This window comes from Alexandromys fortis, unplaced genomic scaffold (genome assembly GCF_014885135.2).
Source record: "Alexandromys fortis isolate MF-2015 unplaced genomic scaffold, M_Fortis_MF-2015_v1.1 scaffold_18, whole genome shotgun sequence".
Lineage (NCBI taxonomy): Eukaryota > Metazoa > Chordata > Mammalia > Rodentia > Cricetidae > Alexandromys > Alexandromys fortis.
Window position 1 is genome coordinate 16,912,515 of NW_026067897.1, and position 6,362 is coordinate 16,918,876.

At 44.7% G+C, this 6,362-nt stretch overlaps 1 long non-coding RNA gene across 1 annotated transcript in view; it reads left to right on the forward strand.

Moving 5' to 3' along the window:
- LOC126515912 (uncharacterized) overlaps positions 1 to 5,267 on the forward strand; it is a 15,113-nt gene extending 9,846 nt beyond the window's left edge. The window contains exon 3 of the long non-coding RNA XR_007595947.1: positions 5,165 to 5,267. This is a non-coding gene — a long non-coding RNA (uncharacterized lncRNA). The remainder of the gene's footprint in view (positions 1 to 5,164) is intronic.
- Positions 5,268 to 6,362: the final 1,095 nt, after the last annotated feature.

Below are 6,362 nucleotides of genomic sequence, written 5' to 3' on the forward strand. Positions count from 1 at the left end.
CATACATGGAAGGAATGGAAGGAATGTTGTATACATAATAAATAAATCTTTAAAAAAACATACAAATTGAAAGTCATGGGGTACAGATGTAGCTCATGCCCTTGACTCCTGCCCTAGACCAAACACTTTGCAGGCAAACCACTCCCTGGGTGGAATCCCAAGTTATTTCCTTAAAGGGAACTAGAACTTAGTTGGATCCTTAGGCTTTTGTTTTAGGTAGGAACCAACTACTTCCCTATTTCAGGAGCACAAGGTCTGGCAACAAACCACACCTGTTGATGATAGTCTTGAGAAAGCAGAAGTCTGATTTACATATAGGTGGGATCTTTGTTTGAGTTAGAAGCACAAAAGCTCTCTGACCTTTGGCCTCTTTGGGTCGTCAAGTAAACTTTTGATAGAGGTTTAATATCTAGAATACACAAAACTATATATATGTGTGTGTGTGTGTGTATAAAATTTTAAAAACCCCAAATTATGAACAACAAAAATTCAAACAACCTAATCAACAAATGGGTTAACGAACAGGCAATTCACAAAAGAAGAAACACAAGCCAGGCGATGGTGGCACACGCCTTTAATCCCAGCACTTGGAAGGCAGAGGCAGGCGGATCTCTGTGAGTTCTAGACCAGCCTGGTCTACAGAGCTAGTTCCAGGACAGGCTCCAAAGCCACAGAGAAACCCTGTCTTGAAAAACTAAAATAAAAAGGAAGAAGAAGAAGAAGAAGCACAAATGGCCAATAAATGTATTAACAATTGTTCATCCTCACCAGCCGTCAAAGAAATACAAATCAAAATGCTACTGAAGGGCTGGAGAGATGGCTCAGAGGTTAAGAGCACTTACTGCTCTCGCTGAGGACTTGGCTTAGGTTCCCCGCATCTACATGGTGACTTGAAAGTGTCTTTAACTCGAATACCAGAGGATCCAATGTCCTCTTCCTGTCCATGCAGGGAGCAGGTACGTGCATAGTGTGTTTTCACACATAGAGGCAAGACACTCCTGCAAACGAAACAAAAATAAATATTTTAAAATTGGTATTTGATCTTCCTACAGTCAGAATGTAGTCCAGTCGTTAAGGGAAGAATCAGCTGGGGCTGGAGAGATGCCCTGGTGTGGCGGAGTACCTATTGTTCTTGCATGACCCAGCTTCCGTTCCGGCAGCCATGCCAGGCTGCTCACAACTGCCCTAACTCCAGCTCCACCTCCACTCCCTGACACACACACACACATAATCAAAAGTAACTAAACAAAATCCATGCTGCTTTGGCAGCACATGTACCGAGAAGAAAGAAGCAACACCAGGTGCTGGTATCGATGTGGATAGAAGGGAACCATTACACTCCGCTGCTGGGAATATAAACCCATCCAGCTTCTGTGGAAATTCCTAGGCAAGGTTCTCAAAAAAAAAAAAAAATTAAAACTTAAAGCATTATCTACCATCTGACCCCACTGCACTACTCCTGGGGGACGCCACTGATGGACTGTATCGCTGAGATATTTGCACATTCATGTGCAAGTATTTGCAGCAACTCAAATAGCTAAGTTATGGAACCAACTAGGTGTCCAAAAGCAGGAATGGCTAAAGAAAATGTGGTACATATAAATGCACGCGATAGAATTTTGTTGCTTGCTAGCAAATGGATATACTTGCAGGCAATCATATTAAGCCAATTAAGCCAGTCTCAGAAAGACAAATGTTGGATGTTTTGTCTCATTTGTGGCTCCTAGATCTTAGTTACACAAAACCATATGTGTATCTATTAATGCAAAACTGAAATTGTCTAGAGGAACAGAAAGGAGGCAAGGGGAATGAGGTGGGAAGGGGGAATTACCCTTAATATACACTTGGGGTTGCAGAGATGGTTTAGCAGTAAAGAGAGCTTGCTGCTCTTGCTGAAGCTCAGAGAGCAGTTCATAGCACCCACATCAGCACAACCAACAACTTCAGCTCCAGGGAATCTGACTCCCTCTTCTGGCCTCCTCATACATGCACATACATGATGTATATACATACGCATACATATACATGATGAAAAATAAAATAAAAATATATTCCTCCAAGAAATTAAAAAATTAAATTAAAAATAAAGAAAATGTCCATATTTACAATGTATTTTTTTTAGCAATAAAGAAGAATGAAATCATGGTATTTGCATGATCTCAAAAAATCATGTTTTTTTTTCTCATGTGCAGAAATGTGATGTTTAAGTTTGTATGTGTGTGTGTTAGGACTGGGCAGAGGTGGCGCATGCCTTTAATTCAAGCACCAGGGAGGCAGAGGCAGGCTGATCTCTGAGATCAAGGCCAACTTGTTCTACAGAGTGAGTTCCAGGACTGTAGGGCAAACTGTCTCAAAAACAAAAACAAACAAACAACAAAAAAAATGGTGACTAAGATGGGGAAGGAGAAGATTTTAAGGGGTGAAGAGAAGGTTCCAGAGTACATGTGACATGGAAGCCCAAGAGTTGGGAGGAATGGGTGGTGTTTGGGAGAAGAAAGGGAACCAATAAGAGCCCAGCAGAGGAGATGGGAGGGCAGTCAAGAAAGAAATAAGAACAAAATATAATGACATCTATGTGTGAAGGTTTCATCATGAGACCATCACTGTATGGTGACTTAAAAAAAACTTGAGTTACAAGATCCAGCAATACCGCTTTTGAGTATATAGCCAAAGGACGCTCAATCATACCACAAGGACATATGCTCAACTATGTTCATAGCAGCATTATTTGTTATAGCTAGAACATACAAACAACCTAAATGTTCTAGGCTGAAGAATGGATAAGGGGAGGGGCTTGAGAGATGGCTCAGAGATTGAGAGCACTGATTGTTCTTCCAGAGGTCCGGAGTTCAATTCCCAGCAACCACATGGTGGCTCACAACCATCTGTAATGAAATCTGGTGCCCTCTTCTGGCCTGCAGACGTACATGCAGACAGAACACTCAAAATAAATAAATCTTTAAAAAAAATGGATAAGGAAAATGTGGTGCATTTACATAATGAGTACTACACAGCAGAAAAAATGGCATCTTGAAATTTGCAGGCAAATGGATGGATCTAGAAAAGATCATAATGAGTGAGGTAACCCAGACCCAGAAAGACAATTATCACATGTACTCACTCATAAGTGGTTTTTAAACATAAAGCAAAGGAAACCAGCCTACAGATCACAATCCTAGAGAACCCAGACAACAATGAGGATCCTAAGAAAGACATACATGGATCTAATCTACATAGGAAGCAGAAAAAGACAAGATCTCCTGAGTAAATTGGGAGCATGGGATCATGGGAAAGGGTAGAAGCAGAGGGAGGCAGAAGGGAGGGGAGCGGAAAAAATACATATAGCTCAATAAAAACAAAAAAAAAACTTGAGTTAAAAAATTTCAACTAATCATTACCTTTAATCCAAGCACTCAGGGAGGCAGAGACAGTTGAATCTCTGTGAGTTCGAGGCCAGCCTGGTTTTGCAGAGTGAGCTCCAGGACAGGCTCCAAAGCTACACAGAGAAACACTGTCGGGGTGGGGGATGGGGAGGGTGGGGAGCAACTATATTATCATACAGTGTCTTTCCTGACTCAGGGTGCGTGGGGGGGGGGCGGACATGAAAATGAGGGTGCCCAGGTGTTGTGTCCACCCTCGACCAGCAAGGAAAAACACAACACCCGGAGCTCTTCTTGCAGCAGTTTTCAGCACTTTATTCACAGCAATTTATCTCCTTCTCCTTCTCTTTCTCTCTCTCTCCTCTCTTTTTTGGGCAAACCTCTCCCAGCCCTTAAGTAGGCATGGGCTGCCAACCCCGAACTGCCAGGTGGGCACTGCCCATAGGTTCACGCATATGCAGGCAGCTGATAATCATTGCGTGATCATAGCATAGGTCAGGCCTTAGCCATCTCAGGAGTTGATTATACATCTCCATCAGGTGTGACTCCACGCAGCTCGCTACACCCAGGAAGAATTGAAAGAGGAAGAATGAATATCTATCTAAATTTATATTTTCAGTCTTTCCCCACATTGTTTAGCCAGTGAGTACCAGGCTCCGATTTAAGTGCTGGAGTGTGAATAAAACGATCCCAAATCTTTAAGCCTCCTCTGCCGAATTTCCCTGGATCTTCATGGCATTCCAGCTGGTTCAGTCAGTAAAGTGAGCCGGCGGAGTGACAGAGGAGAGTGACCAGCGCTTCTTTACAAGTGAGAAGCAACCCAACCATCATTGCCTTTGCCAAGACAGAGAAGACAAACTGTCGGGGGCTCCAGTTTGTCACTGGCAAGAATACTGTGATGCTGGGGCGACGCAAATTACTTCAGAAGAGCGGGACTCTTTCGGTCACCTTCTGAGAATCAGTTTGGCTTTGTCCACACAGGCTCCCGACGGAGGGTCTGAAATTCCACTTTGTGATCAGTCAAACGCGTCGCCTTTTCGCAGCGCACTTCACCATGCCAACAGCCGTTTCCAGAGAGGAACTGAGAATGAAGTGGGCTCTGGTTGCAGATGATTCTTTTTCATGCCTAGCTACCCAAACAAAGAGAGAGAGAGAGCCAGAAGCCAGATCTGCAAGGGAGCGCACACAATGGGGCGGCTGCACGGGAATGTTCAGGGCTCTGCCGGATTAAACCGCTTCCAGAGCGCCAGGGGCAATTTCGCTAAGCCTCCCGGTCTTGTATTTTGGCAGCTCTCTCTTCCCAGCTCCCCCCCCAACCCGCCCCCCGCCCCAACCTCAAATCCATTTACACCGTTGTTTGAACTGAGCCCAATTCGCACAGCCCAGCAGTGCTGTAATTGGTGTCTTACTTACCTTGGCTTCTTTGTCTCTCTGTTTGATCATTGCAATAATGACAACATTTCTTCTCTCTGTCTCTACCACTGGAAAACAGAGAGAGAGAGAGAGACAGAGAGAGAGAGACAGAGAGAGAAAGAGAGAGAGAGACAGAGAGAGACAGAGACACACAGAGACAGAGACAGAGAGAGACAGAGACAGAGAGAGACACACAGAGAGAGACAGAGACAGAGAGAGACACACTGAGAGAGACACACAGAGAGAGACAGAGACAGAGACAGAGAGAGACACTCTGGAAAGAGTTACAGTTGAGTTTCCTGATGTTCTGCTACCGGGAAATAAAATGTGTATTTTAAGATGTTTTTCTATTTCTGTTTCTCTCTTCGCAGCTCAGCCAAACAGTCGACGCTGATGGGAAAACATTAACATGGAGAACTGATTCCCCCCCCCCCAAAGATGTTGGGACCACAGAGGCAGCATCCTCCAGAGCTGATATGTCAAAATGTTGATGTTCTCATTTAAGACTGTCATCGTTGTGGTAATTGGTACCTCCGTTTGTTAGACTCTGTTTGTTTATGTGCGTCTCATTTCAAGTGCTGTTTCTTAGGGTAATACTCGCAAGGGCTTGGGGCTCCCGGAGTGAAAAGTGTTCTATAAACTGAAATGATTACCCCCTGGCAAAAGGTAATCTCCCTGGCACACACCACCTGGCTCTAACAACTCACGTCTGCACAGCACCTCACTGGTAAGCGAGAGTTTTCCGTGTCTGCTCTCTCCGCAATCCCCCTGATAACACTGTGAAGAACACTTGGGGGAGTGAGGCTCCTGGAGCCAGTCTGTTTTCCAGGCACATGTGGTCTTTAACTGGCAGGTGGCTGCCTCTTCACAGGTGTTGCTGTGTCTTGTGAACGAAACCCATCCCAGGTGACTCAGTCTCTGAGATGAGGCGATTTACAGGGGCAGAAACAAGCACGAAGTAATTAGGGGAAGGCCTTTGTTTTTCTTTTATAATCTCCTAAGGAGGAACACTGGGCAGATCATTGTTAGGCCCTTCTGACGGTTTGGGAGAGATGGGGAAATCTGTGAATGAAATTCAACCCATCAAAAACATGAAAAACATTTTAGTTAAGGACGCAACCATGAAACGTGAAAGCAGTATTTGTAAATGGATGAAGTACCTGACTTAGCCACAGACTAGGAGATAACTTGTACTAAGCTGTGTGTGTGTGTGTGTGTGAGTGTGTATGTGTGTGTGTGGTGTATGTGTGTGTATGTGTGTGTGGTATGTGTGTGTCTGTCTGTGGTATGTGAGTGTGTGTGTGTGTGGTGTATGTGTGTGTGTGGTATGTGCGTGTGTGTGGTGTGTGAGTGTGTATGTGTGTGTATTTGTGTGTGGTGTGGTGTGTGTGTGCGCGCGTGTATGTGTGTGTTGGGGGGGTTGTGAGTTTCAACAGGGCAGCTGCACATAAGAACTTTCAGCACTGTGACAGCGTGTTCAAGACCTGTGCAAGCCCAAGTCAGACCAACTCCCAGCTCGGAGAGCAGAAGTGGACATGAAGTCTCCCACCCCTAGCCACAGAGCTCCTG